The sequence below is a fragment of the Capra hircus genome, chromosome 10 (genome assembly GCF_001704415.2).
Source record: "Capra hircus breed San Clemente chromosome 10, ASM170441v1, whole genome shotgun sequence".
Lineage (NCBI taxonomy): Eukaryota > Metazoa > Chordata > Mammalia > Artiodactyla > Bovidae > Capra > Capra hircus.
The window spans coordinates 93,849,625-93,870,601 of NC_030817.1; the positions used below are offsets into that span (position 1 = coordinate 93,849,625).

Below are 20,977 nucleotides of genomic sequence, written 5' to 3' on the forward strand. Positions count from 1 at the left end.
GCAACTTTCACTTTGGTTTTTTTTTTTTAAGATTATTTTAATAGTTTCATTTTTGTTTACCGTTTGTCTTCTCCCCCACTAGAATGTAAGTTCCACAAGAACAGGGGCTTTATTGTCTGCGTTTGTTCTGTGTTCTAACCCCAGCAGCCGGAGCAGGGTCCAGCACTTGGTCCAGGTGCAATAAATATCTGCAGGCTAACTCCTTCATAGAGTGAGGGAAGAACGGGGCCCCATCTAGAGGAAGTCACTGAAATGGGCCACTCCTAACTGGCATCTCTACTTCAAGGCTCTCCCTACCCTAAGCCACTGCACACCTGATTTCAGATTTACCTCGCTGAATGCACAGTTCTAACAAACCTAATTCCCCCCTCAAACGGAGCCCAAACTGCTGCCTCTGACTTCAGGGAGTCCTACCAACCCTTGCAGTTCGGTCTCCTGCCACTGCTGAGACTCTGGTCCTCACGAGCCTCTCTCCCAGACCCACAGGACCACCTGCCCCTCCCCACCTGCCCCCAGTATGCGTCACCTCCGCCTCCAACACCATGCCTCTCTCTCTCTCTGTCTGATACAATCCCGCCTGCCCTTCAATTTCATCTCAAAAACCGTTGCTTCTGAAGTTTTCCTTTATTCCTTACGTCCACAGTTCTCAGCTAGGATGCCTCTGAATGCCCACCACTCCTACCCTGAAATGTCTCACAAAGTCTGGGTGTGTTTTTGCTTGTGACAACTGGAGGAGGAAACACACTACTGGCATCTCGTGGGTAGAAGCCAGGGATGCTGTTGACCACCTTGCAATGCACAGCGCAGCTCTCTAAAGGGAAGAACCATTTAGTCCAAACATCAATAGTGCTGAGACTGAGAAACGCTGCCTCAAGCAAACGTCTTTCTGCTGCCTTTCAACCATCATGGGGTTTGGACCTGCTCTCATTGCCCTCCATTCTGTACTGTGCAGGATGCCTGTGTAACTTGTCAGAGGCACCCCTCCCAGGGCTGTATGTTTGACGCACATCTCATTTTTCCTAATGAGCACAGCATAACCCTTGCTCAAGGGAGACATCGATTTGTTGGCTGGAATTGAATTGAAATTTCCATTTCATTCAGTTTTCTACTTAAGTCTATTTTCTCCTGTTTCCTGTTAATAAAAGAAAAGGTAGGCACCATGTTTTGTGCATTTAACCTTTGAAATACATGAAGATTGTTATTAAATAACTTATCTGTTTTCTTACCTCCAGGACCTTCTATAATCTCATCAGGAAGAGTACACATGAAGGGCAATAACTGGGTCTAAATTGAATTAAATTCGTTTTGATGCTAGTCTTATTACATACTATGAATCTGCATTTATTTCATTCAGCACATCTACAATGTTTTAGCCAATGGACAAATAAATAAATATCCAAGCTTGACATCCAGTTGAGGCAGCTTTTCTACAATCAGGACTAAATAATAAATGCCATGATTTATCTAAAGCATCTTTTTTTTTCTTATTATCCTAATATTTAACAAAGCTAAAAACATTTGCTGGCTTTATAGTTGACTGACCTTATAAATATCCAGTAAGCAGTTTCCAATAAAATATTATGGTCAATCTTCTGAAAGAGTGCACATCTTGAGACTTTCAGCACATTTTACAAGCTGGACTGAAGCAGGATTCATATCTGATCACCAACTCCAAATTTTACCTCTTCTGAGATATGAGAAATCTATTGAGCTAAGGAGAACATACAAATATACCCTGGTTCTTAGAATTAAGTTTGAAAGTTTGAATGAAAGACTCAGCTTTCACTGAAAAGAGGGAAAATCTCATATGATCAGGAAAGATCATCATAAATCCTTCTCACTCTCACTAGAAGGTAAGCTGAACTCTCTTGAATATACACCCAAATGGCCTCCAGGCTATGGACGAGCACAGTGGCTGGTATGGCAAGCTGTCATGCTGAGAAGCTGGACATCCTGACTCTTAATGCTGTCAGTCACCAAGAGATGGCGAAAACCATTATGAAAGAGCGTTTATTTCGCTGTCATATGTCGGCCAGACTGAAAACCAGTGGCTAGTTAGCCATCAAGGGAAGGAGGAAACCCCTCCAGGCAGAAAAGCAGACTGTGATCAGAGGACCCTGAGAAGGCACGTAATTGACACTGTCATGGGCTGAGTGAAGATGTCACAACCATTACCATGGGCAAGAGGAAATGAAGACAGACACACACACACACACACACACACACACACACACACACACACTCCCCCATGAGACACGCACACGTCAGGTAACGCGGCCAGTAGGAGGCGCAGAAGTAACTTCAAAAGCACCTCTGGGAGCCCCAAGAGCTCAGACCCACACTTTATTACACTCTCATCTGAGACAAAGACAGTTCATCATCTGACTTTTAAAATTTCAGAGTACCCAATTTCAAAACCATCTACTAAGTGGAAAAAAATTATAAGCCAGTAACGCTATCTAACAGGAACCATTCTTTTCCATCCTATTTAGGAGCTTCATTCAACGGAATACGATGCTACACCAAACATCTGATGCAGTCATCAACAGAGCAGCCTGTAACACAGCAGCAAGAAGGGAATGTAAAATACCAAGACGTGAGAGTAAGTGAATCAGTTATTCACCACAAAACTGATTCATCACAAGATCTTTTAGCCTTGGCTCAGGCCCCAGCAGTGAGCAGTCTGGGTGGAGCTCAAAGGCCTCCAAATCTCCCATGGCCAGTAGGATTCATCAGTATCAGCCCTTAAGAAGAATCACATCACCCTCCTGATGTTAAATAAAGATTCAGGCATAAGATGACCTGTGTTCCTGAGTCTCACATTCAATTATGTTAATTATTGGTTTTCGCCTTAGATTTGCGAGGAAGTGGATGTTAATCTTTACAGAGCTGGATTTTTTTTTAAAATTTATTTACTGCCTTGGAATGTAATCAAACCTTCTTGTGCACACACATCTGTATCCCAAAAGGCGGACATGATCATTACATACTCAGGTTCGTGGTAATGAATGTTTGGGACAACAATTAGCTGTAACGTATTTATCAATAAATGAGGGGAGCTCTGCCCCAACAAGTCCCCTGCTCACCACAGATAAAGAGTGTGACGCCCTTATCAATATGCAAACTCTAGATTAAAAAGTACACAGAGAAGCATGTATCATCCAGTCCCAGGTCACCTGTTCAATGTCCTCTGATTTATTCCTTCTGAATTACTCTTACACCAATTTCAGTTGGTAGGAAAATATTCTTATCTTTGAAATACGGACCAAAATAGGCCACCAAGCTTTCACTCCCTCTTTTGTCAGTCTCTTCTGGAAGCAATTCTGAAGGCTCCCCCTCTCATACACAGAAGACTCTGGCAGGGCACTCACAGTGTCTGGCAGTGGCCTCAGAAAATAACACGTTTTAAAAACAGGTTTAGAAAGAAACCACCAGATTCCTGCCGGGCATCTCTCACGGTTGTTGGAACACATCTCCTTCTCTCCTCCATGCCTCCCCTGGTCTTACCCATCACTAATCAAGATTAGAGCGGCATGGCAGAAACCCAGTGCCTTCACAGCCAACGCCCTGGACTGCTTGAATTTAGGGTGAGCCTCAGAAATAGAACTATGATACAGGCTTGCATGTGCTCTACAAACACACCAATTTTCTAGGCAGGTCCAGCTCACACCCCTGTTACAGAGTAATGTGACAGCTGTCACAGAACGAGCACACTCCCCTCAGGTACAATGCGAAGATGGAAGAGGCCGCCTGTGTTACAGCTTGCCCCTCCCAACCCCCCGCATATAAATCGGCTTAGTACACGTAGTGCTAAAACATAGAGAATCTAGAGCAGTCCAACAGTGCCTACTAATTACATATTTTGCAATGCCTTATTCAATATTTTTCACAGATGAAATAACCTGTCTGCACACATAAATTTAAATATCTATATAACATCCTAACAGTAATAAGTAAAATTCAAAGAAATAATAAATTATGCTTTAAAATATGTAAATGTCCCAGTGTAGCAGCTCTAGATTACAAGATGAAGACAAGAGATGCTTGCTTCTAAATGTGGTCACCATGAACGCAGACAATACTAACGGAGACAAATAGAGGTGAGCTTATTAGCAACTTGGGCTTCCCTGGTGGCTCAGTGGTAAAGCATCTGCCTGCAATGCAGGAGACACAGGAAGTTTCGGGTTTGATCGCTGGGTCAGGAAGATCCCCTGGAGAAGGAAATGGCAACTCACTCCAGTATTCTTGCCTGGGAAATCCCATGGACAGAGGAGCCTGGAGGGCTACAGTCCATAGGGTCGCAAGAGTTCGACACAAATCAGTGACTAAACCACCATCCGTTAGCAACGTAAATATCATAACTAGTGTTTTGTTAGTACTGGTGATGTGACCTTTGGAAATGATGAACAACTCTTGGTAAAATTTTATATAAAACATAGAATCTTCCCTTGATTTACAAGTAATTTCACTCCTGGAAAATATACTGTATGTAAAAACCATATAAAATACTTGTGCTTATATATACAACAACAACAAAAAAGGTCTAGGCTTAAATTGGGGCTTCCCTTGTAGCTCAGTCGGTAAATAATCCACCTGCAGTGCAGAAGACCTGGGTTTGATTCCTGGGTGGGGAAGATGCCCTGAAGAAGGAAATGGCAATCCACTCCAGTATTGTTGCCTGGAGTAATCCCACGGACAGAGGAGCCTGGTAGGTTACAATCTACGGTGTTGCAAGAGTCGGACACGACTGAGCAACTAAGCACACACAGCAGGCTTAAATTACAAGCAACAAAATTTTCACCTACGTAGATACCTATGACAATACTGGAAAGCTGTACAGCACATGAGGCAATGCTTTGTTACAGGGAGCGCTCCTGTCGTTCTGTTTTTGGTCCACAGAATGCAGACTGAAGGGACAAGTTACCAGTTCTGAGCCGAGCCTTAAGAGGCATCACATGTTCCCACTCACCTGTCTTGTATTTAGGCCATCTCCATGCAGAAATGCGAACTGATAGCCAATCATTCCAAGGAGGATTAAAAACCTGAACCTAACCTGCGACTTGGAGAAAACCCAACAGAGGTCAACCTAGATCAGCCAGCGCTCAGTCAATCTACAGATGCATGGATGAAAAGAAATGATTATTACTTTCAGTTACTAACTTTTAGAGTGGCTGGTAAGGCAGCGTGACTTAGTAATAAATGTCTGGCACCTACTTGCCCACCTAGCACAGGGGAGGCAAATAGGGTTAAAGCAGAAATAGAAACGTCAATAAGAAATTTGTGATGTTGGACAGGATGTGGGAGAAAGACTGGGTGGAACCCAGGGAACCTGCAGGAGCTAACTGGTGCTATACAAACACAATGCTCGTCACTGGCTGTAGGAGCCACTGGGTATTGGGAGAGCCCTGCAATAAATCACCCCAATGCCAGTCTCATGAGCTCTCTCCCCTGCAATCACCCTGAAGGACAGAATAGGCAAAGTCTGCCATAATCTGACAAATTCACGTAAAGCAGGCAGAGACATGAGGAGGACCTGACATGGCTGTCACAAATAAAATCCCTGTCCTCAAAACTCAAGTTAAGGGGTTCCTTTATCCTTTCAGATTACAAACACAGATATCGTTAAATAATCAGTAGGCCCACAGAAAGCCCATAAGTATTTCATTTTTGTCAACATTTTTGTCTTCGGAGAACTTGGTATCATCTATAAACCTATCATTTATACATTTTAAAAATTAATTAAATGTATCTATCATTCTATCTACTTGCTAACCTTCTGAATTTTTAGGGCTGTTATTCAATGATAAATAAAAGAAACAGTGAGCTTTAAAAATTGCATATAATCACAGGCAATGATTACAGGTTCAAATGGGCTAAGGACTCATTTTAAATAATTCATATGTATTTTTTAAGACCTTCAGATAACACTGCATGACCCTATAAAGTTTCTAGAATCTTTACAAAAAACTGACTAAGCCTATACTAGCCAAAGGAGTAAAGAAAATACAATTAGATACAAGAATCATAGGGTTCACAAAATAAAAACAAAGTAATGATTGTAAAATTGTACTAACTATGCAATAAATTTGACAACCTGGCTAAAATTGACAATTTTTTTTTTTAAGGCTGCTTACCAAAACTGACACAAGAAGAAATAGAAATTCTAAAATTCTAGAGCCTTTATCTATTAAAAAGAAATGATTTTGTAATTAATCAGAGGCTTAAAAGCAGAAGATGAAATTCCACACACATTCAATTTCAGCAAGTTAGAAACAGAAGGAAACTTACAGAATCCGGTATGAGTAGCTGTCAAACGACAGAACTGCCCAGGGGGGACGTAGACCTCAGGCAGAGCTGCCCTGCAGCCAGCAGTGTGGAACAAACCTTCTCTGACTCTAGCACACTGTAGACGGGATGTCTGGGAGTCTAGAGACAGCATTCTGGTACAGCCGTGACGTTCTAAGGTACTTCAGCAGTTGAAAGGGTCTGTCAAACAGTTTCTTTGATGGTGGGCATGAAAAAACAAGGCGTCTGGGCAGGTTAGGGAGAGTTGGGGCTTCCCTGGTGACTCAGGCAGTAAAGAATCTGCCTGCAATGAGGGAGACCTGGGTTTGATCCCCGGGTTGGGAAGATCCCCTGGGGAAGGGAATGGCAACCCACTCCAGTATTCTTGCCTGGAGAATCCCATGGACAGGGGAGCCTGGTGGGCTATAGTCCATGGGGTCACAAAGAGTCGTATATGACTGAGCAACTAAATTAAGGGAGAGCTATGTTAAGCACCTCCAAAGGACTGAAATCAGAACAGAAGTGGGTTATAACTAAAATGGACATCCAAGGAGCTTCTGGGGTGCCATCTCCTCCATGATCTGGGTGTTGTTTAAAAACACGTGCTCAGTTTATAAAAATCAATTCAGCCATACCCTTCTAAAAAGCACACTTTTCTGTGTATTATACTTCAATTAAAAAACATTTTTTAATAATTAAAAATATTTTTAGCCCCTATGTGTCCAGTGCCAGGAGTTACAAAGATCCCAAAGTTTCTCTTGCCTTGAAGTTCAGGGGACTCAGAGTCTAGGAACTCCTGAGTTAAGGGAATCAGCTCCAGTGGAGGGGCCACAATGGCACAGGATGAGAAGAACTCATATTGCATGGCTCCAAGGGGACTGGGAGAGGCAGAGAAAGGGGCCCTAACTCTGCTGTGGAGGGTCATGAAAAGTGACTTGCAAGCTGAGGCTTGGAGGACAGGTAGGAGCCTTTGCCGTGAACCAATGTGCAGATGTTCAGAGCAGGGGGAGGAGAGATGGTGGGAGGGAGGGCATGCCAGGTCCATGAGAAGAGAAGATTAAAAAAGCGCTAACCTCCAGGCCCATCAAATACACAGTCACAGTAGAGAATGAAGATCAAGCCAGTCAATCCTTAAGGAAATCAACCCTGAACATTCACTGGAAGGACCGATGCTGAAGCTGCAATACTTTGGCCACCTGATGCGAAGAGCTGACTCATTGGAAAAGACCCTGATGCTGGGAAAGATTGAGGGCAGGAGGAGAAGGGGACAATAGAGGATGAGATGGTTGGATGGCATCACCAATTCCATGGAAATGAGTTTGAACAAACCCTGGGAGATGGTGAAGGGCAGAGAAGTCTGGCGTGCTGCTGTCCATGGGGTTGCAAAGAGTCAGACATGACTAAGCGACTGAAGAACAACAGTACAATAAATAACGTTCCTCAAAGTAAAATGCACAGCCTGTTAATCTAGCTTATGACAGCTGCTGCTGCTGCTAAGTCGCTTCAGTCATGTCCGACTCTGTGAGACCCCATAGACGGCAGCCCACCAGGCTCCTCTGTCCCTGGGATTCTCCAAGCAAGAACATTGGAGTGGGTTGCCATTTCCTTCTCCAATGCATGAAGGTGAAAAGTCAAAGTGAAGTCACTCAGTCGTGCCCAACTCTTAGCGACCCCATGGACTGCAGCCTTCCAGGCTCCTCCATCCATGGGATTTTCCAGGCAAGAGTACTGGAGTGGGGTGCCATTATTGGACACATATTTATTGATAACAAGGGTGGAGGGAGGTGGGAGGGCCTCAGCTTTAACAACCTAGGTCAGCAACCCGGAGTCCTTCTTACAGGCTACTGTATCGAACATTTATAGGTTTGTGCCTTTGTTCACTCAAAATGAAACTAGTTTAATACAGAACCAAACTAACTTATGTTCTCAAAATTCTGATTATCTTACTGGTATCATGAACTGGAAACACATCCACAGGAAAAACCAGCATGGCTTCCTACCACTTAAACATTGGGACATATTTATCTTTATTTAGATACATATGAGAAATAGCATCACAGGGACACCTTGAAATTAACCTTTACCACCTTTACTGATGCCTTAATTACAAAAGGTAATATGTGCCTATTGCTGAAAACTCAAAATGACTGAGAAATACCTCAAGCAAAAGTGTCCGATCCTCTCCATCTTTTCCCCCAAAGATAACAGTTTGATCTCTTTATCCTTCTAGACTTTTTAACATACCTTAATTTTTTAATACTGACATGCTGCATATTCTGGCTAATATTAATAAATTGCTACATTTTTAACTAAAACATAACTTCAAAAATAGTTCCAGTACACATCGGTTCGCCTCAGTTGTTTCACGGGCAGTGTAGTATTTCACTATCTAAATGCACCATAATTGATGTGATCATTCTCTGATGAGCATTTAAGTTGTTGACAGGTTTTCACTCTTGCGGGTAACGATGCCATAAGCCGCCTTACAAAAATGAGAAGATTTATCTGAACATTCTGAGACCATGAAGTATGTCTGAAAGGAAAGGACTAAGATGTCTCCCAGGACAGGACTCATCCCAAGCAAAAGGCAATTTCAGATCCACTCTTTATAATCTAGGACAACAGGCTGTCATCAGCGGGGGGCGAGTGAATGTGAACACAGGACGCTGTGTCACTGGAAGTGTCCCCTCACCAGCCCACGTGCTTTCACACACTCTCTAAACTCCCCAGGGACAGCGAGAGAGTACGTGGCGGAACCGGCGGATTCTGGAATACTGGAGCCAGGCCATCCTGGGCATAGGGAGGCAGCTCTGGCAATGCTGCAGTGATGTTGCTGCAGGGTACTAGGGATGAGGACCACAGGAGTGTCCCCAAGGATGCAAAGAAACAGTGAGAAATCCAGGAGCAGAGAAATGGCTGTGGGTCTATAATTCTACCACACTGATGTGGCCAACAGGAAACCCAGGCCGCAGATTTAATTGGATACTCAAAAAATAATATTTATACTTATATTACTTGTGTGTTCAATGCAGCTCATACTGTATTTAATGGGTGTAAACTGGGGCAATGCTGTCACGTGTTGAAAATAAGAATATGAGGGCAAATTTGAGAATGGCTCCAAGGAATCACTGGATAGTCACTTCTTAAATACAAACACACATGAGCAGAAAAAGTGGCATGAAGAAAAAATGGTATGCTTAGAACTACTAAACAAAAAAAGTAATATTAAGATGAGTACATCTTAAAACAGGCTGTGAAACTGAAAGTCAGTCATGTCCAACTCTTTGTGACCCCGTGGACTATACAGTCCATGGAATTCTCCAGGCCAGAACACTGGAGTGGTTAGCCTTTCCCTTCTCCAGGTTACCTTCCCAACCCAGGGATCAGACCAGGGTCTCCCACCTTGTAGGTGGATTCTTTACCAGGTGAGCCACAAGGGAAGCCCAAGAATACTGGAGTGGGTAGCCTATCCCTTCTCCAGCGGATCTGCTAGTCAGAGCCTGACATGACAAAGTGGGTCACCGTCTCTACCTACTGCGAAAATGCATGGCTGTTCCTTGCCGCAGAGGCCCCAGTGCTGTGTGACTCAGCTGAGTAACTGACAGCAAAGAACAAACATCTCAGATACTTCTCTTAGAAAACCTGCAAGCCTCCAAGATGACTATTTATCTTGGGTGAACCTGCAGATTTTAAAACCTGAATAGTGGAGGAAATACCTGCCTAAAACAGCTGCTGGTGGTCCTGGTTTTCCTAAAAGGCAGACCTGGAATTTTGAGACCCTGGTTCAGCAACTGCAAGAGCAGCGAGGGGAAGGGAAGGTGACCGACGGATAGGAGACCTTAAACTAGTTCTTCCAAAGCTCCCGGTGCTTAGTCAAAGATATGGTTACACCTTCAGGTCATAACCAGCTGAGGACAGTCAGGGAGTAGTGCAAAGGACACTGAATTTGGTTCAGTCTGTTATAAGCTATAGGAAAATCACAAGCTCTCTGAGTAATGCAAGGTCCTAGGGTCATTATAAAGACAAAATATAATACTCCTCACGTCCATGCTGCATACAAACGTGCAAGGGTTACCAGGACACACAACGTAACGGCAAGGTCCAGTGTGAAAGGAAAACGGGGGATGCTTTGTTCAAAGAATTTCAAAAGGTGAGAGCAGAGCATAAATCAAACAAAAGACCCTTCCTAGGACTTCCCAGGTGGCGCTAGTGGTAAAGAATTCGGTTGCCAATGCAGGAGACACAGGAGACGTGGGTTCGGTCCCTGGGTCAGGAAGATCCCCTGGAGAAGGAAATGGTAACCTCCTCCAGGATTGTTGCCTGGAAAATCCCATGGACAGAGGAGCCCGGCAGGCTACAGTCAATGGGGTCACAAAAGAGTTGGACATGCTTGAGCATACACACACACACACAAGTGTGAGACCCTGTTGTGACTACACACACCACAGGCCCATGAACCAGCCCCAGGAGTCACTGCTCACCAGACGGGTGCCTATAAATGCATAGGTAAGTCTCCAGAGCACCCTGCATTTGGTCAACAGTCCGGAAACATTCAGGATTGCATTGCAATAAAAGGAAGTAGGATTTCATATATTGAAAAGGAACCCGTTCATTTTATAAGACAAACATTGGGAGAAGAGAAAAGGTACCTTTTACTGTACACTGCCTACAAGGTAGGAGATTTATTCTATTTTTCCTATTTAACCTCCACACACAACCCTAAAAAGTAGATATAAAAATCATCTTTTCACAGCTCAAGAAATTAAGGCTCTGAGAGGTTAAGAAACTTGTCTATGGTTACACCATTTTTCTCAAACAGCTCATTAATTCATCTGATAATGTTTACTGAGCTCCTTCTAGGGAGAAAACAGCAAGACAAACCAACCACCTCTCCCTAGTCCTGTCCATGGCCTCTTGGAGTTTAACAACTTAGTCAGGAGAGAGAGCTATCCATGAAAGAATCTCATTTTTTTAAAAAAGGAAATGTAAAATTAATGAACTTTATAAACAGAGTTGCCAGATTTAGCAAATAAAAATACAGAATGCCTGGATAAATTGAAATTTCATATAAATAATGCTTAATAGGTCTCATGGAATATCTGAGACATTTGTGTTAAAAATGAATTGAAATTTAACTGAGCATGCTCTTTTTCTCTGACAACCTTATGGAGAAGGAAAAGTACACTGTGATGGGGGAGGGCATTTTAACCTCACAAAAGAGGTTCAGGAGGCTTCTCCAGAAAGGGAAGACTGGACTGCAACCTAAATAACATAAGGCATTAATGTGAGGAAGGCAGGCTGGAGCAAGTGATGAGGTTGCAGGAAAAGACTGGTGTTTGAACGTTGGTAGGATGGGAGGGGTTCAGGGGTTATGTAACCCGAGGTCACAGAAGTGAGCTGGGGCCAGACCACCCAGAGCCTTGCAGACACTGAAGGCCAAGGATTTCAGTTTTTATGCCAGTAGACAGACCCGTGTATATCATGCTTCCTCTGCCTACGCTCATCTGTCTCCACAGAGTCCTTCCCAAACACAGACTTCACTCTGCCTCTGCCTCTGCCTCTTACCAAAGAAGCCAGCCATCTTGAAACCTGCCTTGCCAAGCTAGAATGCGATCCCTCTGAGAGTTTCAAGCAGACATTCCATCAGTACCGAAGAGAAGGACACAGCTTGGAGAGCCCACGCGTTCCGGGTCCCTGCTGCATGGCCAAGTACTAGTTCAAGAGTTCCTGCAACTGTGGTCCCCAAACGACAGCATCCAACCCACGGGACAGAGCCTGACAAACTGCACACTCTGGGCCTCCCAGGAAACCACTCCTTTGGGAAATGGCAACCCACTCCAGTGTTCTTGCCTGGAGAATCCCAGGGACGGGGGAGCCTGGTGGGCTGCCGTCTATGGGGTCGCACAGAGTTGGACACGACTGAAGTGACTTAGCAGCAGCAGGGATGGGGCTCAGAAATCTCCACTTGGACCAGCGACCTAGGGGAGCACATTCCTATTCTAGAATTCTGACCCACTAGACTCTTCTAGGATTTCTAGTTCACAGGGTTTTCAAAGAATGGTAAGTGACAGGAGAAAGCACTCTAACTTGTCATAAATCTCATCATGCTCTTAAATTATAAGAGGGCCTGAGTGCTATACAAAGACTAAAACCCATCAATACAGTTTACAGTGTCTGGTCTACATCATTTGTATCACCTACTGTCCACAGGAAAAGATACAGCAGGCACGCTGCACTTTAGGTGGTCAAGAGAAAACATTCAAAGTGTGGTCATATTAAATCGAACTCAATATCCACTTTACATTAAACGGAGATTATCAGTTTTCAACTCTGGTCTTTTTTAAATGTTTTAACTCATACCCCTCATGGCATAATACAAAATCTAACAGACTAATTACAAATACACAGACCATGGTCCCATGCAAAATTTCAATGAGTTAATAAAAAAAAAACTCATATTCTATTTATAAGAAAAGTTCAAATTTAAAATATTATGTATTTTATATTTCTTATATTTAATGGAGGGAAAGAACATTAGAACCAGAAAGAACCAAACCATCCAAACCAGCCCTCTTCGTTCATCTCATTTTGTTCACTTCCTTCCAGGGAAACCACTTGATATATAATGACTACCGACCTTTCCTAATTACAAGGGGTGTTTCAGATAAACAACATAGTGTCTTTATACCCTCATTCCAGCAAGAATTAAAACAGTAACTTCATCCTCCCTTGTTTCAGCTATGTCAAAAAAAAAAAAAGAAGAAGCTTCCAATTTTATCCACTGCAACATTTTACACTGGCTACTCAACAGAGATGGAATTTAAAAAGTAAAACTCAAATTAATTGAGCAACGTTGTACCAAAGCTGCATGAAGTTGATGGTGGTGGGGGGCTGCCTCTCTTAGGTTTACAAACAGACTTTATCGAAATGATGCGTTTGTGTTAAATGAATAATGGTATCCATGTCATAAACCATGGCTCAGACAGAAACCTCAGCAACATGGAACCAAGAAGCAGTGATGAATCATAGATTTTCTCCTGATATAGCTGCATAGTATTAAAAGGACATTTTAACTTTTACTCTTCACAGGAGTCTACCATTATGCATGGGTAACATGAATAACAACAGTGACCTAATTTGGAAGGCATTCTGACACATCAGATATTTTTATTCATGAAATATGTCATCAAAAAGTCTTATCTCAGAATAAGAGGTAATATCCCTAATTATAGGAAATGGATTTTCCGGTACTTGTGGTCAGGTAATATACTGCACATTTTGATGTCTCTGCAGTAATTGCCTTGAGGGTGGAAACTGCATTCTGTTTTCTGAGGGACCTTCCACACTTACAGAATATGACAGCATCAATAATGAGGAGGATTTTTACCTAAAAGCTCCTAGGCTAGTGTGCTGCTCAGACCCAATGCTACTTTCAAATGTCATTGGGTCATGAAAAAAAATTTAATTTCTCCACTACATTACCAAAACACTCAGATGCAATCCAAAGCTTTCTCTCCCTTGCCCCCCTCCTCCAGCCAGCCAGCAGCTAATGGCATTTGATTTTATATTAGACTGCTAGGAAAAGTCTATTGTCTGCATTTGCTGACACTGAAGGCCAAATGTCATTAAAGGAACAGTGCTGGAGGAAGTCGCCAGACCTTTTTTTTTTCTCTTTCCTTAAAGGGATTTTGTTTTATATTTTCCATTCATACAGAATATGTACGTCCAGAACTCTGAGACGCTCTCTTTTATCCTCAAAACAACTTTTTAATAAGAGCTAGTCTCAGCTATTTTTCACATTTCTCAAACACGGAGGATGAACCCAAAAGGGTAAGTCACTTGCCCATAACATAAGGTAGCGACATAACACAATACTTGGGGAAAATGGGACTAGGACCTTTAACTCTCTTCTCTTTAATAACTGCATTCCCTCCTCTCTCCCGCTAACCCCTCAACTCCATCACCCCCTTCATTCCTTTTGCCACACATCCTGCCGATGTGGGCTCATTCCGGAAAGCCGGTAGAAAAATCTTTGCCATTAGGTTTCCAGAAAGTGGGGTCCTTTTTTGCTGCTGTTGTTAATACACAGAATGAAATGTGGATTGGGCTTTTAATTCTCTACCAAAGAATGCACTTGCAGTACGGTTTTCAACACATTTTTAGGAAGAATGTGGGCACATTGTTTTGCAAGCCTTTCTCAAGCTCCACTTAGAGGCCGGGCCTCCTAACAAAACTGAAGAACGGTGAAGGAATGGATCAGCGCTACAGAATCCGAAGAACCTCAACATCAAAGCTTTCACAGGAAAACTGGCCGTGAGCACGAGGCCTTTCGGAACTGGCCACTGAAAATGAGCGGATGCCGGATTAATACCCAATTCTCCCCCAGGATTAAGGATAGGAATGGAACGGAAGCAACTTTCCTTCTCGCCCTGTCAGTCGGTTAAGAATGAAGGGAGGAGGCCGTCAGGGAATCCCTGTGGCAGCGCCTTAAAAGACGCTGCATCTTCCCGGTCCCCGGGGAGCTTCCGGCCGCTGCGGCGCCTTGGCGGCACTGCGGTGCACTGCGGAGCCGCCGGCCGGCCCGCCGCCGGGGCCCTGCGGGGCTTCCCTCGCCGCCCGCCCCCGCCGCAGCCCGCCGCTCCCCGCCTCCACGCGCGCCTCCCCTGGTCGCCGCGGCCCGCGCCGGGGGCGCCGCAGGACATCCATCCTCCGAGAGCCTCTGACGCACACACGCGCGCTCCCAGACGGAGACTCCGCCGCCTCCCGCACCCCCCGCCCTCGCCCCCGCCCGCGGGCCCGCATTTGCATCACCAGCACACGCAGCCAGTGACGCGAGCGCCCTCCATCGCCCCCCACCGCCCCCCACCGCCCCCCACCGCCGCCCCGGCTCGGGCCGTCCCGGCGGCACCTCCAGCCCGTGTGACTCAGCCCCTCCTTCTCCGGCCCCGCGCGCCGGGCGCCGCGGGTCCCCGCGCGCCCACACGAAGGCTCTGGGCTGAGCCTCTGCGGCGGGGTGCCCGCTGCCCCCAGCCAAGTTCATCACCGTATTTCGTAGTCCTGGTGCGCCCAGCCCCAGGCTGTCCCCTCGGCACGCTGGAGCAAAGTCTTCCCAGTTCTAGAACCCAGAAGCGGGGCGGGGCGGGGGGTGGGGGGAAGAGCCCGCCAAGAGAAGGGATCAGTGAGGTGGAGGAATCGCCTCCACCGCCCTTCTCAGCACCTGAAATCACTTCGGTAGCTTATTTACACGCGGCGGCCCCTCTCCCCGCGGAGCTTCACACCAGTGGAGCTCCCTCGCCGCGCCCGGCGCACAGCAGGTGCTCAGTAGGTTTTTACTGAATGAAGGCACAGTGTGGTTCAGCGCAGACACAGCCCCGCCGGTTTCCCGGCTCTCCAGCCCTCGCTCGTTCTCGTGCGGACCCTAGACCCGGGCTTCGAAGATCTGGGGATGGGGGGAGGGAACAGTCCTTACATCTCAGGTGTTTCTTTCAGGCTTCCGCAGCGCCCACTGCGGCTGCCTCTGATCTCCCGCCGCCCGCCGGTCTGCAAAGGGATTCCCGGCTAAAAAGTTGAGCCCAAGGCAGGGTTGCGGTACAGGGGTACCGGCGAGGCGCGGTCGGACACCCGGCCAGGGTTTCGAGCTGCTCGCTTTAAATCAGCCTCCTCCTACCCATCGAATCACAAAAGCAAAGGATAGTGGAGGTCCGTGCAGAACGCGGGCGCGGCCCCCACAACCGCCGTAGCTGCCCACCTACCTCCGTCGAGAATCCGGGAAAAAGCGAGCCCGCTTCCCCCAGACCAACCCCAGGCAACCGGGGGTCACTCTGTCTGCTTTACCCCTACTTCCTCGGTCCTGCTCCCGCAAAGGCATCCGGCCGGCCGGGCAGCACCGCGCACCTGCAACCACCTCCCCGTGGGCGGGTGGGGCAAAGTTGCTTTTTCTAAAAGGCCTCGAAAAGTTCCCGAGGCTGCAGCGCCCGGCCTGCGGGTCCCGGAGGGACAAGAAGTAGCGGCGGGAAAATCTGTCTCCGCTGCCAGGGTCCGCTACTCACCACGCCAGCCGCCGGACACCCACTTCCTAGGACAGAGTCAAGCCTTCAGCCTCGCTCCTCCGGGGCGCCTCCGTCTGCCGCGCTCTCCCGCAGCGCGCGGAGTGGCGACTCCTCGGAGCCGGTCAGCCGCGAGAGGCGGGGTGGGTGAGCTGCTCGGGGCTCGCACGCTGCGGGCCTCCGCCTCCGCCGCCTCGCCTCCGCCCCCCGGTGCTGCAGTGCCGGGCGGCGGCGTGGCGAGAGTACGAGCGGCGCGCGAGGAGGGAGTCACGGCGCGCGGGGGAGGCGGCAGCCGCGCACGACTCGCTGCGGGGCGGGCCAGCGCGCTCCGGGAAGTCGGCGTCTTGGGCGCTGCGGCGGCGGCGGCGCGGGATGGGGGCGGGTAGGGTCACCCCCAAGTCGCAGGTACTTTCGGAGAAGTCAAGTTCGCAGTAGGAGGGTGAAACGGGACCCATTCCTTAATTAGTCACAGGGTGTGACGGTGCGTTGCGCACCTGGGGGCGGCGCCCGGAGTCTGTCCGGTGGGACCGCAGGGAATCCCGAGTGTGGGAGCCCGCTGATGCCTAGGGGGAACGGGCGCACCTCGTGTTTTGGGGGCCTGGGGGCTGACCTGTTTAACTTTGACTCGGCTTCCGCGGGAGCCTCCAGGCCGGACTAGGTGGCCCCACCCCGCCTCCCCCACGCTGACATACAAGTGGAGGCGAATCTTGGGGCGCAGCAGGAGCAGGCGTGAGGAAACTTTGCCTGGGGTCACCCCAATGCCAGGTAGGGCCAGACAGCCGGACTCACAGGCAGACATCTGAAATGGCCTTTGGGGGGAAAGCTACCTAATAATTTAAAAAAAAAAAATGTTTTAACAGCCAAGGGAATTTTATTCGTATGTTCAGTAACATTTCGCCCCTTGAAGTGCTGAGGACGCCAGCAGGAGTCCCCTTCCCCCTATTTCAAAGTGGCAGGGTTCAGCAGCTCCGGAGAAACCTGCCCCGACAAGGCCACACCCAGGGTTGGAGCGGCCACCGATGCAGCGCAAAGGAGGGCGTTGCTTCCCTTGGACCTCCGGCCGCCGCCCCTTCTTCCCCCCATCTCCGATGCTGCCCGCTACACGCTGCGGGAAGGGAGGCTTCCCCTATTCCCAACCCAACCAGCTCCGCGCTCACACTGAACTGCAGAGGGGTGGGAATCTGCGGCGGCAGAGGCAGGTGCCTTCCGGGTGGTCACTGCTCAGGGGACGGGTGGCCTGAAAGGAGACAAAGCACAGTGCCTGTGTAGGCTTCCGTGAGTGGAAATCACACACACACAGAGTCTATCTGCCAGTGTGCTCTATCCGTGTAAATGTGCCTGGATGGTTGAATGCACGGATGTGTGGATATAAATATAAATACTACATGAGGGGAAAAAAGGTCTCTGGTACCTGAGGCAGCCTGCGGCCCAGAGAGGGTGATGGGCACAGGAGGCTGTTCACCCTCGGGAGTGCGGTAATGTGAGCGTTCGGCTGGTCTGTGCCACTATGCCTGATAACTGTGGACGGAAGAAAATACAATCAATCCTTGGCCTGTCACTTGTCTTTCTCTCCATTTTGGGTACTCTAGAATTTAAGATACGATTCCCGTGTACCATAGAACCTCACCTGCCGCTGCTGCTGCTAAGTCACTTCAGTCGTGTCCGACTCTGTGTGACCCCATAGACGGCAGCCCACCAGGCTCCCCCGTCCCTGGGATTCTCCAGGCAAGAACATTGGAGTGGGTTGCCATTTCCTTCTCCAATGCACTGGTCCTGAAAACCTCCCTGGGTCTTGTTTCCGTTAAAGATTTTGCAATTTGCAACCATACGTGCTCCTGAAAAGTAGTCAGGCAACATGAAAGTCCGGGAGCATACTCATTTCATTTCACGGATCCTTCTGCATTAACAAATTATTTAAGTTAATTATAGGCTAAGGGCTTCCCTTGTGGCTCAGCTGGTAAAGAATCCCCTCCCCCCAACCTGCTATGTGGGAGACCTGGGTTCGATCCTTGGGTTGGGAAGATCCCCTGGAGAAGGGAAAGGCTACCCACTCCAATATTCTGGCCTGGAGAATTCCATGGACTGTACAGTCCATGGGGTTGCAAAGAGACAGGACTGAGTGACTTTCACTTTACTTCATATAGGCCAAGGGGCTTTCCAGGTGGCGCTAGTGGTGAAGAACCTGCCCACCAATGCAGGTTAAGAGATGCGGGTTGGATCCCTGGGTCAGTAAGATCCCTGGAGAAGGCAATGGCAATCTACTCCATTCTTCTTGCCTGGAGAACCCCGTGGACAGAGGAGCCTGGTGGGCTACAGTCCATGGGGTTGCACAGAGTCAGACATGACTGAAGCGACATAGCATGACATATAGGCTAAAATTATTGTTGTTACCTTCAGAAGGAAAATACATCTCATGAGGGTGCCTATAAATCCAGTATTGGAAATAAAATTATAAAAATTTAAAAAATCATGTCTTACCCAGATTGCCTATGTATTACGTGTGTGTGTGTGTGTGTGTGTGTGTGTGTGTGTGTGTGTGTAATTTTGAGCTCCCATTTGCAAAAAAATATACTGGTAATTCATTGGGTTTCCAAGTGGATACCCTCTTGAGGACTTCCCCCCAAATGTTATGATATAATGGGTTATGTCCCCAGTGACAGAAGTTTAAAAAACTGCGAAACAAACCTTTAAAATGATCAGTGTGCTCTGTTATTCTCTCTCCCTTAAATCATTCCTCTGTGCTGTCTATGGAAGATATTTAAAGGAGTGTATAAATTTTTCTTGCTGCTGAATTTTCATGTCTTGATGCACTTGAAGATAACAGCTCCTACAGGAAAATTCCTGAATGTATGTTTGCAGGAAATGGCCAATTTAAGACCAGGTAGTGCTGGAGGAGGGTTTTTTCATGTTGTGTCTCTGGAGCACAGCTTGTCTGTCTGAAGCACTCACATGATGGTCCGCAGAGGCTCCTTGGCTTATCCTCCACAGGCACTCTCATTTTGGGGTCTCACCTAGTGTACCTCTTGACCCCTGGCCTGTTGGATCAGGCACTCAAAACTGTTGTCTTCACACCTTCAATACCAAAGACATGTTTCTTTCCTTAAAGCACTTGTCCTGTAGGAGCTGATGGAAGGTAAATTGAACACCATTCTTGTCCCCACAAATCCCAGTGTTCTAAAGTTACTCACTTACAAATCAGGAATTGTATTCCTTCGTGTAGTGGGTGCTTGTGATGCTATAAAGCAAGTTGTTAAAGACACCTAAGGAGATCAAAGATCCATCCTCATGTCTACAAAATGGGCTCAATAAAAATAATTCTTACTCAGCACAGATGCCATATTGATGAAAATTGATGACATACTCAAGAAGCACAGTGCCTAACACAGGGTGGGCACAGAATAGTCCCCTTCCCCTTTTAGTAACCAGAGTGAGGCTTTCCACAGGCTCTGCCCTGGAGCACTAGCTCTACGTGATGGTGCTCCTGCAAGCTCAGAGGATCCTCTAGCTTCCAGAGCTGGAGTCTAGAGAGAGCCTCACACACTCGGTCCGAGGCCACACCTCTCCAGTTTGCCTTACTTTCCTCACCAAGGATCAAAAGCAAGACATAGACACTCACCCTTCATATTCCCAAAACTCAGAATTTTCCCAACACTGTATGTTTTGAACCTAATGTTAATCTCATTAAACCTTTTAGTTCAGTCACTCAGTCCTGTCCGACTCTTTGTGACCCCATGGACTTCAGCATACCAGGCTTCCCTGTCCATCACCGACTCCCAGAGCTTGCTCAAACTCATGTCCATTGAGTCAGTGATGCCATCCAACCATCTCATCCTCTGTCGTCCCCTTCTCCTCTGGCCTTCAATCTTTCCCAGCATCAGGGTCTTTTCCAGTGAGTCAGTTCTTCCCATCAGGTGGCCAAAGTACTGGAGTTTCAGCTTCAGCGTCAGTCCTTCCAATGAACATTCAGGATTGATTAAGTCTTTAATGCCTATTTATATCAGTTATCACAAGCAGCCCCGGAGTTCCAAGTGTGTTTCTCTCCCCTACACTCTAATGCTCATAAGGCTCAGCACATCCTGTATTTCTTCCTGTTCTCCCTACCCAGTTCTTGAAACCCTTGACCCGGGCTTATGGAATGCACAATCCACCATTAGCCAGATGTCCTTTATCCTCACCCTCTTCTCTGCATGTTCCCTTCACTTCCTGCTCTCATGGAAGCCTGCTTCCCCCTCAAGGAGGCTACTCCCCCACAGCCCTCTCAAGTGATGGCTGTTTTTTTTTTTTTTCTTCTCCAGTTCTTGTATCACTGTCAGGAAGTAGGAAGGTGATATCCTTCTTGTTCCTATTGCTGCTTCCAAAACATTCTTCATCCTTTCTCTCTAAAACCTGCAACTTTGAATCTTAACTTATCAGGTTATTTCACCCATTACTTTTTAAAATTGAAGTCCAGTTAATTTACAATGTAGTGTTAAGTTTTAGGTGTACAGAAAGTGATTCAGTTACATATATGTATATATATTTTTTCCATATTCTTCTCCACCATAGGTTATTACAAATATTGAATATAGTTCCCTGTGCTATATCACCCATTAGTTTTAAATGTTGCTTTCATGTTCAGACCTCCAGGTCACTTTGCACCTTTCCTG

General features: G+C 46.8%; 1 protein-coding gene across 1 annotated transcript in view; it reads right to left on the bottom strand.

The window, feature by feature from the left end:
- Positions 1-16,550, bottom strand: part of SV2C (synaptic vesicle glycoprotein 2C) — a 216,719-nt gene extending 200,169 nt beyond the window's left edge. The window contains exon 1 of the mRNA XM_018053697.1: positions 16,335-16,550. The gene's annotated coding sequence lies outside the window, so the exon portion shown is untranslated. The remainder of the gene's footprint in view (positions 1-16,334) is intronic.